Source organism: Aegilops tauschii, chromosome 6 (genome assembly GCF_002575655.3).
Source record: "Aegilops tauschii subsp. strangulata cultivar AL8/78 chromosome 6, Aet v6.0, whole genome shotgun sequence".
Lineage (NCBI taxonomy): Eukaryota > Viridiplantae > Streptophyta > Magnoliopsida > Poales > Poaceae > Aegilops > Aegilops tauschii.
The window spans coordinates 482,448,388-482,460,422 of record NC_053040.3 but is presented as its reverse complement, the minus strand read 5'-3'; the positions used below and the strand labels follow the sequence as shown (position 1 = coordinate 482,460,422).

Below are 12,035 nucleotides of genomic sequence, written 5' to 3'. Positions count from 1 at the left end.
TTCAGGGAATCTTGTATCAGAATTTCTTGCATTGATTGCTATTGTAAGAATTATTAAGCTCACCTAGGTGAATTTTCCCTATTGTGTATGTACTTGTGTGTAACTTAGTCTAATGGGCCATTCATAAAGTTAAGTTGAAACGGTTGGCTACAAGTTTGATCTCAGGTTTCAGAGTTGAAACGTTGTTCTGTCACTCCAATACTCGGAACTCTTCTATGTAGCTTGAACTGCTCTACTGTAAACTGCTTCATCTGGTTTCAATCTCGGAGGTGTAAGCGGGGCGTGAGATTTGGGATTCACAGTAGGGTAATGATTCAGCAGAATGTATCCAGCACTGAACTTCTGGCCAGCTGCATCAACTTGGCACTTGGCAACAGCCAGTTATTCTCGTGCTCTGCTGCTGCCGGTCGCTCTGTTTCCTTCCTCTGCTGCCTGCCTGAGTGCCTAGTGGAATCAATCGAGTACCTCCATCGATCGAGTGGGCTGATTATGTTGAATAACCACCATCGCAAGGTGTGACACAATCAACGAGAAAACTGAATGTTTATAATCAAGTTCGTTGCAGTTTGATTATAGCTAGTACAAAGTTGAGGGTGCACAGGGAGCACAAGAGGAAGATGCAGGGTGTTGAGGGAGCTACATGCTACTATTTGGTTTTCAGGGGATCATGCATTATCATAATCTCTTGCATCGAGTGCTATTTTTAAGAACAATAAGTTCACCTCTAGGTGAAGTTTAGCTGTTGTGCATGTACTCAAGTACGTACTTGTGTGTGTAACTTAGTTTGATTGATCATGCATTCAGTTAAGTTGAAACAACTGGGTTCAGAGTTATGCTGTCAGGTTTCAGAGTTGTAACGTCGTTTCCCCACTTCTGTACTCTAAACCCTTCGACTGTAGCGTGAACAACTATACTCTGAACCAGGGGAAAAGGATCCGTGATGGGAAATTATTCGTGACCCACGAAATTTTGGACATCTCAGGAAACATTTCATTAATCTCACACCGAAACAGGTCCACAAATTTAAATGAAATATTACTGCAATTTCACCGAATTTTTTTTGCTGGCAGCAGAGGATAGTGAACTCAAGTAATTTACTGAACATAAAGCAGATGACAGTTGCTCCTTGATGCTTCGGCTACTACAGAGAGGTTCAGACCAGCAATGTCAATCGTCTGCACCTCATGAACAGCTTGCTACCAGCAACTAAGTACTGTACGTAGTACGTAGTACGTAGTACTGTAAATCTGTAACTATGCTAGTATTTGAATAGATTGTGTGCTAGTGGCGGCAAGGTTGCTCACCTTCTCTTCTCCACAAGGAGCAGGCCGAGACTTCGCACCAGCCGCAGCCGCTGTCGCTTCTTCTCTGACGGCGCCCGCACCATTCAACCCACTGGCTCTAACAGGCAAGCAGCGTCGCCGCCGGCACCAGCTGCCGCGCCGACGGGCGACTTTGTGCTCGTCCCAGCCGTCTTGTGCCGTTACCGGAATCGAAGGTCCGAGGCTGTGCCACCGCCGCGCCGCCGCCGCAGGATTTTCTTGAAACGGAGACTAGGAGAAGTCACCTGAACCGGGACCGACGGCACCAAGCCACACGGGCGAAGGGGCGACCTACAGCGAGCGTCAAGTTGGGCCGGCCAAATTACCTTCCTCCAGGTCAGTTCGATTTTCTATGTCTTTTGTGTTTCTTTTCTTTTGCTCATATTTTTGAAACAATTCGAAACACATATATTCTAAAACTATATTTAATTAAAAAACAGAAATTTGAAAACTAACACGGTATAATTTTAAGAATGTTGATAGCATTCAAACAAATATTCGGGGCATTTAAGAAATATTCATGCATTTCAAAAAAAAAACGCTGATTTTTTTGAAAACTTTATACAATGTAAATAAAAACAATATTCAAAAAAATATCTGAACCATTAAAAACAGATGTACGTTACATTTTTAGAAAATGTTCGAGCATTTCAAATATATGTCTTTGACACTTTAGAAAATTTCTTAATGATGTAAAAATAAGTTTGCATATTTAAAAAAATGTCTTGTATTATTCAAAAAAATGTTTAAACATTTATTTGACAAATGTTTGAGATGTTTTGAAATCGGTTCAAAAACGTGTATTTTTAAACCAATTAATCATTTATTTGAAAATTTTGAATGATAATGAAAAATGTATATGTATACCTCGCACAATGTTTGGATTTTATACACGCTTCATGCTTGAAAAAGTCCTGGACGGCTGCAAGAGAGAAACCACGAGGGATATCTTTGTCATATTTAAAGCTTCTAGTTGGTGGTTCCATGAATGAAACCTTGCGAACATCAGGCGTCCAAGAGCACAGAAAGAAATATCGACAAATGAGTCATCCGGTCAATTGAATCCCAACCTTCAATATCAAACAAAAGAAATGAAGGTTAACTTTTGTTTTTTGAGAAACAGTTAACTTTTTTGTTTGAGCGGAAAACAGTTAACTATATGACTGACTCACCCCAGTTAGTGCTGTTGGGTTTCTACATAGTATGGGTTGTACTACAAGAGAAGCAGAAATTCCTGGGTTCTCCCTTTCCTTAAAAAAACTATGGCCCAAGTGGGCCTGTGTTTGGTGTCGTTACGAAGAGCGAAACAGAGTTGCTCTGCTCCCTGGCTGCCAGAGACAGGGGATCGAGCAAGTGAGAATGAACAGAGCGACCTCGTGCGGGAAGGAACATAGCGGGTCCTGGTGGTGGACGCGTGTGTGTGTTGTCTGGTGGTGGACCCTGTGCAGTCGATCGAATCTCAAGCTGACATCAAACAGAGAAAAGCGAAGTTAACTTTTGTTTTGGGGGAAACAGTTAAGTTTTTTGGTAACCTTCGGTGAACCAAATTCTGTCTCTCAGACATGTTTAAATTCTAGAAATGTTTAGATGTGATTCATGCGTGTGGGAACCGGACGGTTGCAAGACGACCTAGGACCTGGCTTACTATGTTAAGCTTGAATCTTCTATTTGCTTCCTTGAACTCTCGCTTTCAGGATACAGACCTCCGGGAAGATGAAAGAAAAAGGAATATTTTTACAACTGCATGCTGAACTTTTTGAATACAAGATAAACATTTTGCAGATACCTCTTGAATATTTTTCAAATATATGTTGAATATTTTTTAATGAACGTTAATTTTTTTGAAATACACAATGAATGATTTAAAAATACATGTTGAATATTTTTCAAATACATGTTGAATCTTTTTGAAATACATGCCATACATTTTTTTTAAATACATGGTGAAGAATTTTTCTAAATACGTTGATTTTTTTAATACATGGTGAACATTTTTTAAATAAACAACGATCATTTTGTAAACACATGGAACATTTTTAAAATTCAAGGTGAACATTTTTCAAATACACGATGATATTTTTTAATACACATTGAACTATTTCAAGTACATGATTGACATCCTCTATTCCTAAATAGCTACAACACACTATCTATTTTTGTAGCCATGCAACCATGTCACATAAGCAAGTCATGCATGCAAGCCATAAATTACATTTTTTGCATTACTCTATGCATGTAATGTTGCCACATCATCAATTCATGCATGTAAACAAATAATTATTCTGTGCATTAGAGTTTATCCTTCACGGTTGTTAGAAACTAGAAGCGTTGTGGGCGCTTTGTTGCGCTGTTTGTGTTGTTGGGATTTCATAAAAAATATATTTGATTTGGTGTGTGAGGGAGATGATGGTGTATATTTTATTTTTTATAATGTGGTGTTTTGATGGGCTCTTCCTGGATAATGAACCCACATGCATTTGGGAACAACCGCATGAGTTTCGCTGATTTCCGTATGATATTCTCCCAATAAAGATGTTGCCCTCACAAGGGTAGGCCATAAAGAAAAGTGGATGCAGGTGTCAGATTACATATTTGCCCCCTTGGTCTACAAGATACCATAAGGGGTATTGTACTCTTTCTCTTTAGAAGAACCCTAAAAGAATACTCTTTGGCAAGATTTATCCTACCACAATATCCTCCGTCGACTACTCTTTGTCGGGTGACGCAACACGGTCGGGTGCAATGAACCTTGCATCGGGCATTTCCATGACTGCAAGATGCCCTTCCTAATCAGCGTGCCCCCGACGCGTGCTCATTCTTCAGGTAGGGCACAACCTTGATGGTACCCTCTACGCGGGGCATGTAAGGGGGCGAATGAGACATCTGGCACATCTTGTACTTCTGCCGGCCTTTTTTACTTCACATATAAGATTTGTCTGAAGTTAAACTTTGTGAAGTTTTAGCATATTTAAATTAAAAAATATCAACATCTATAATACTAATATTATAGAATATGAAAATTAAATTCATGATGCATCTAATGATATTGATTACATATTTTGTATGTTGATATATTTTTGAATAAAGTTAGTCAAACTTTACAAAGTTTGACTTCAAACAAATTTTATATGCGAAGTAAAAAGCATTGGAGAAAGTATATTGTTTCCTATAGACCAAAGAGCAGCTTGCCAATAATTGCCATGACCGTGCATGTCTTCAATAAAAATCACGAGTTCCACCCATCAATACATCATTTTCCCACTTGCCAACGCATACATGCATAATGCTCTCGATCGGAATAACTTTAGCAAAGGGGTAGGCGACGTATCACTTTCCATTGCTCTAATATTTCTGACTTTTCTTGATGCTTCGTGCTGCTTGTGTCTTTATCAGCTCGGATAGTCCTCATCGAGATTCTTAGCTCCACCATGCAGAGGAGAAAAAAATTATACTCGTCTGCACCGCGAACTCCTATATTTACCCGGCTGCTCACTTGCCCAAGTAAAAAAAATGCCTTCACTCTTGTGTGAAGACGGAGAAAAAAGAAGTGTGCAAGCTTGAGAAGCCAATAGAGAAAAACAACAATGTAGGCAATGAAGACGTAGAGAAATTATTAATTCAACTAGTGAAAGCAATTATGGAAGTTGGATTTCTATTAAAGTGTGTTTTTCTTGTGGTTTCATTGGATTGGTTCTCTTAGCGAAGAATTCATGAAGTATGTAACCGATATGTCGTTTAATAAAGTAATGAAGTAGTGAAGTTTATTTCGGTGGCCGAAAATTTAATGAATTTGATAAAAAAAAGTTTACTCCTCTAAGTATTGGGGATAGTCCTCTAAAGGATACTCGATCGTTTACTCCTCTAAATTTTTAGGAGATTGGCTAAAGTTGCTCTTACCATGTAAGTGAAGGTATCTAGTTCTCAAATCTGCGGATGCAGAAACCAGAGTTAAACCCTCCTTTTTGAAAAGGAAAATCACCAGTGCACGTTTTAAGTATGAACAAATATGATCAATAGGAGAGCTTGCTTAATTACTCCAATTCCCTTTGCCTGCTTTCTCGAAAAGTTATGATATGACAGCAGGTGAGAATGTGTGAGAGAAGCATATATTTATTTTTGTGATAAAGGCCATTATGCTTAATCTTTTTCCTGTTTACCCAACAAGGCCTACGGAGCTGTGTCCCAGACAGGACGCTGTCAACTGTTTACCCTCAGCTATCGTCATGGTCAGGCCGAACTAAAGCAAAAACTCTATAAGAATCTTGCAGCTAGTGCGAACCCCATTAGTCGGTCCTGTTCCTACACTTCTATCCACTCTGAGCACACACCAAGCACAAACCGAGAGGAATAGAGAAATCAATGGAGGTGGTGAGTGCTTCGCAGGGTGTGCTAGGTCCCCTGCTGGGGAAGCTCGCTGGTTTGCTTGAAGGTGAGTGTGCCCGCCTCAAAGGCGTCCGCCGCGAGATCCGCTCGCTCAAAGCTGAGCTGACTGGCATGCATGGCGTTGTCCGCAAGTACATGATGCTACAAGATCCCGATGTCCAGGTGAAGGATTGGATATCACTCGTGAGGGAGCTGGCCTATGACATCGAGGATGTCATTGACAAGTTCATCCACCAGCTCGGTAATGATGGCCAGCACCAGGGTGGCTTCAAGGAGTTCTTCCGCAAGACTGCTCGCCGGCTCAAGACGTTAGGTTCTCGTCATGGAATCGCCAACCAGATCGACGATCTGAAAATTCGTCTCAAGGAGGTAAAAGAGTTGAAGAGTAGTTACAAGCTGGATGATATTCACTTTGAACATTTGGTTGTGGATCCCCGCTTGTCTGCTCTTTTTGTTGAGGAAGCACACCTCGTGGGCATTGATGGTCCAAGAGATGACCTTGCCAGTTGGATGCTGAAAGATGAAAATAGCTTCACAAAGCATCGCAAGGTTTTGTCCATTGTTGGCTTTGGTGGTTTGGGAAAAACGACACTGGCGAGAGAGGTCTACCGCAAGGTCCAAGGGCATTTCCATTGTTGGGCTGTTGTCTCTATCTCACAAAAGCCTAATGTGAAGAAAATTATGAAGGATTTGATCTCCCAGATGCCTTGCAAGAAAGATTTTATAGAAGGTATCGACACCTGGGATGAAACGATATGTATTGCGAAGCTAAGAGAGCTCTTAAAAGATAAGAGGTACGTAATTTCACCCCCCCTCCCCCCACATATTTTTAGTTTCTTAATACAAGATTGACTATACTGTAGTGAAATAGAATCAAATTGTAAACAAACATGTATAGGGGTTAAAGATTAGTGATGTACTCAAACGATTCAAAATATTTATCCTCAACCTTTAAAGCATGAATAACATACATATAGGTTGTTGACACATGAGTATACGATATCAAAATTGACTTCTAAGTATGGCACCACATACATTAGATATTCAAACAAGTGTTATGGACAGAAATACTCAAACAAGTATTTGAAATGACGTGTGTATGAACATGGGCAAACATTGTTAAAGTGAGATTTTTTTTCAACTTAAGTTGGTTAGTTTGGTGTTGCATCTATGTCCGAAGTCTTGGTTAAGTAAGCAAAGTACGCATGGCAACATATGTAATAAGTACATGGTGGACCTTAAATAACTCGTTGAGTACTTGCAATTTACATGATGCTTAGAGTATCTTGCTTTATTTTGATTTTTGTTTTTTGTTATTACCATCCCCTTGGAGTCTGTAGTGTTTTTTCTGTGTGTATTATGCTTGAATTCCTTATACATGATATTGGTATCTTTATGTTCTACATCTGAGCTCCTTTTCATAGTGGTTAACAACATGTACTTATATCCATTAGGTATCTCATCGTTATTGATGATATATGGTCCATATCAGCATGGGATGCTATTAAGTATGCTTTCCCAGAGAATGATTTTTGTAGCAGAATTATTGCAACTACACACAATGTTGATGTAGCAAGATCATGTTGTCAAGGTGGTAATGGTCGCATGTATGAAATGGAAGCCCTGAGTGATCTCCACTCCAAAAGATTGTTTTTCAAAAGAATATTTGGTTCCGAGGACTGTTGCCCTAATGTGCTAAAACAAATTTCAAATAAAATACTGAGAAATGTGGAGGCCTCCCATTGGCAATTATCAGCATATCAAGTTTACTATCCCTTAGAAGGAATGAATAGTATACTATCCCTTAGCTACAATGACCTTCCACCTAATCTGAAGACCTGCTTGCTATATCTATGTATATATCCTGAGGATTATGTGATTGAGCGAGATATTTTAGTGAGGCGATGGATAGGAGAAGGCTTTATCTCCGAAGAGCGTGGACAAAGCAAACAAGAGGTTGCTGAGAACCATTTCTATGAGCTAATAAACAAAAGTATGGTCCAACCGGTGGAAGTTGGCTATGATGGAAAGGCTCGTGCTTGTAAAGTCCATGATATGATGCTTGAGCTCCTTATTTCAAAATCCGTTGAAAATAATTTCATCTCTTTGGCAAGCCATAGTCAAACTGATTTGGCAAAGTGTGATGGTTTTATTCGACGACTATCAGTACAACATATTGACCTAGAGCTTGCATCTATATTGGCAAATGAAGAACTAAGCCATGTACGATCTCTAACAGTGATGGCTTCAACTTGCATCAAACACTTGCCTGGGCTTGTTCGTTTTGAAGCTTTGCGTGTCCTAGAATTTCAAGATTGTCAAAATCTGCATGAGTATGATATGAATGGCATAGATAAACTATTCCTGTTGAAGTACCTGAGCTTTAGGGGCACTGACATGTTGAAGCTACCATCAGGAGTTTTGAGGCTTTATGATCTAGAGACGTTGGATCTTAGAAATACACATATAGAAGGATTGCCCACTGGAATTATTCAGCTTGTTAAGCTACAACATCTACTCACTGGAAGATATCCATATTCCGGTACTGCTCACGGTAAAACAAAGATACCAAATGGGATTGGAACTATGAAGAATTTACAGGCGATCTCGGGCTTTAATATTATCAAGAGTTCATTGTGTGCAGTCGAGGAACTGGGGAATCTGACCGTTTTGAAAGACCTCATTCTACAGTTGGACAGTGGAGGATCTCTGGAATACAAGAGGCATGAAGAGATGTTACTGTCGTCACTATGCAAACTTGGCACCTGCAAACTTCAGTCTGTATGGATGTACTCTAATGATTCAACATCACTCCAGTTCTTAGATTCCTGGTCCCCTCTGCCATATAACCTCCAAATGTTTCAGATGACCACTGACTACTATTTCCCGATGCCAAAGTGGATTGTACCAGCACTCACCGGTCTTGCATACCTGGACCTTAATTTGATTGAAGTAACAGAAGAGGGTCTGCGGATACTCGGAGAGATGCCAGCCTTACTTTATCTGAGTATAGCATTCAAGACTGTCCAGAAAGAAAGGCTTACCATAAAAGACTTTGCATTCTCGTGTTTGAAGGAATTCTACATTATTTTTGCGTACCATTGGGAATGTGCAATTTACTTGACGTTTGAAGAAGGGACACTGCCAAAGCTGGAGAAGCTTAAGCTGCCGTTCTATGTTTCAGTGGCAGAAGCCTATGGGTTCTGCTTGGGTCTTGGCCACCTCCCATGTCTCAGAGATGCCGAAGTTACTCTCTGCAACAGTTATGACACATATTACGGAGGCAACTCTAATGCAGCTCGTATTAGAGAAAAATACTTTGTTGCAGCCGCCGCTATAAGGAACGAGGCAAATAATCATCCCAATCATCCCAGGTTATCTATCCGGGACGAAATGGGAGAGAGCTGGAGCAAAGAGGAGGAGATGTAGTTGTCAGGGAATTGTTATATCATGACATTCCACTAGTAATGCAAGAGGTATTAATCATAATTAACATTTTGATTCCGTACAGCAGTTTCCGAGGCAATCTTTCTCACGCTTAGATGTTGACATGTTCTCCCTTCATCTGTTCAGGGGATCTTCTATTGAATGAAAGCGTGTGATGTTGTGCTGCTGCCTTGATTGGAATGTTGTGGTGATGCCTGAACCCTAAAGCTCAAAGAAAGGTGTCCCAGAAGAAGCTGTGTTAGTTTGTTGCTCTGCTACATGGTAATATTTGGTTTTGAGGGGATCTTGTACTATTGTTAAGAACTAAGTTCACCACTCTAGGTGAAGTTTCTCTGTTGTGTACGTGCTCAAGCACTTGTGTGTAACTTATATTTTGATGGACCATGCATTCAGTTAAGTTGAGACAGTTAAGTTAATTTAAATTGAGAGATCCCCGCAAAAAAAAAGTTAAATTGAGAGATATGATGTTAGGTTTCAGAGTTGTAACTTTCTTTTTTTGCATCCTATTCAGACAGAGTTGTAACGTTGTTTTGTGGACTGCTATACTCTGAACACTACTGTGGCGTCAACTGCTATACTCTGAACCAGGGAACAAAAATTCGTGAATAGAAAATTTTCGTGAGCCACGAAATTCACACGAAAATATGTCGTTAATTTCACACCGAAACAGATCCCCAGATTCAAGTGAAGCTACACGAACTTTTGCCAGCAGCAGCAGAGGACAGGGAACTCCAGTAATCCACTCCACTAAGCATATTTCGTACTAATTAATTGCATAGATCGGAGGATAGTTGTTACTTGATGCTTCGGCAACCACAGAAGTTCAGACCAGCAATGCCGTTCATCACCTAGTACTCGTACTGTAATAAGTCTGTTGCTATGCTATTTGAACCGAAACTGTGTTACTCGGCAAGGTTGCTCACCTTCTCCAGCAGGAACAGTCCAAGACTCTGCAGCAGCCTGACGGTGCCCACACCATTCATCCCACTGGCTCACACCAGTGATTGTTGTTGAGTTTCTACACATTATGGGCTGTACAGTAGAAGCCGAAATTGCCGGGCTAGCCCTTTCCTCGAAAAAATAAAGAGAAGAAACTATAGCCAAGTGGCCTCTGTTTCTATTTGTTATGAAGAAGGAAACAGAGTTGCTCTGCTCGCATGGAAGCCAGAAACAGGGGTTCAAGCATGTGAGAATGAACAGATCTGACCTCGTGAACCTCGTACCTGAAGCAACACGGCGGGTCCTGTTGGCGGTTGCAGCACATGGTTAATTCAGGGTTGATATGATTCGGTGAGAGCGTGTCGCTGCTGGAGCCTTATAGTCGACTTTGAATGTCTTGTTTGTTGAAAGAAGTGAACGTGGGTGAATTGTGACAGGAACCCATGAACGGAACCGGCTCCTCTAACTTAGCTACTGTGAAGTTAGGAGCCTAACTTAGCCACATTTCATGCGTTGGATCTAGAATAAATGGCTGAGATCAGTTCCCCCATGAACGGTGGATCCAAATACATGGGGGTGCAGTGCCAGTGCAGACAGAGGTTTGATGTCCGGTGGATCCAAATACAGGTACCCATGAACGTGGCCGGATTATTGCCTCAAGTAGTCAATTCTTTTCTTCGCCTCGAGTGATAAATCATCAAGCAGTAGCACAACTCGCTTAATTACTCCACTTGCATTTCTCTGCTTCTAATAAAGTTATTATATGACAAAAGGTGGGATAATGTGTGAGTGGAGCATATTTGTTTTGGAGACATACCGTTCATTTTTTGAGTGTTACTTGCATTTTTTTTAGAAATGGAGGAGGACCCCCGGCCTCTGCATCTGGACGATGCATGCAACCACCTTATTAATTGTTCACACAAGACATTACAAAGTAATACAACAGCAAGACTAAAGCCACCGTCTAGGCAACATCTGTCGCTAATCCTATCCAAATGATGAAGGGATGCTGATAGTCTGGGCCTAATACCAAACAGACCTCGCAGCCAAACCTAACATCTAAGACCAGAGGTCCCATCCAGGACGCCTGCCGGGTATGGGGCACCCACCGGTCCGGCGCACTCCTCAACCAGGACGCCTGCCGGGTATGAGGCCGCCGCAGCCACCTGCCACCAATCCATCTTCAGAGCTATACTGCTGCATCTACCTTGCACGGTCTAGCTGTCGTCGACGCCACCACGACGCCAGACAACTTCCTCCTCCTGCGCGAGTCCATCTTCGCGGATCAGACGTCGAGTCTCCACTGCGCCATGCCGCCGATACCCACCATCGATGATACTGTTGATGCCACACGCTCCACCTACATGCCATCTCGCGTAGACTCTGAACTACCAGCAACTCCACCACCCTGAGCAGTCCTCGGCCGACGCCTTCAGGAAGGAACACGACACCAAAGTGCCATCATCGCCCAAACAGAGGAACAGAGGCTTTCGCCTGCGCTCATGGCAGAGGTGGGGGCGTAGGATCCACACCGAAGCCTCCAGGAAGGGAATCGGCGCCGAGGGCATCGACTTTGGCGCAGCCGCCACACCGGCCTGGAGTTTCCCACGGATCCATGCCCACCCACCAGATCCGTCAAGCCTGCACCGGGTAGGTATTGGAACTAGCACGAACCGGAGCTGATCGAGTCGGAGATGACACTACCGGGATTCACAGCCGTCCGCCGCCTGCCAGATTCCCACCGCCGCGCACGTCAGAGCCGACTCCGAACGATGCCGGCCTCACGCACACACCTCTGGCCACCCCCAACCATGCCGGTGAGTGGGGGCAACCTTGGCGCGCACCCACCACCGCTCATGGCCGCCAGGCCGGTGCCCGAGCCCACACCATCTGGAGGGGAATCGATCTGGGGTGGGGGCCCCAGATCTGCCGCCGCCAGCCGCC

The 12,035-nt window shown here is 42.4% G+C and overlaps 1 pseudogene; it reads left to right on the top strand.

Moving 5' to 3' along the window:
- The first annotated feature begins 5,622 nt into the window (after positions 1–5,622).
- Positions 5,623–9,725, top strand: LOC109783924 (disease resistance protein Pik-2-like; annotated as a pseudogene).
- Positions 9,726–12,035: the final 2,310 nt, after the last annotated feature.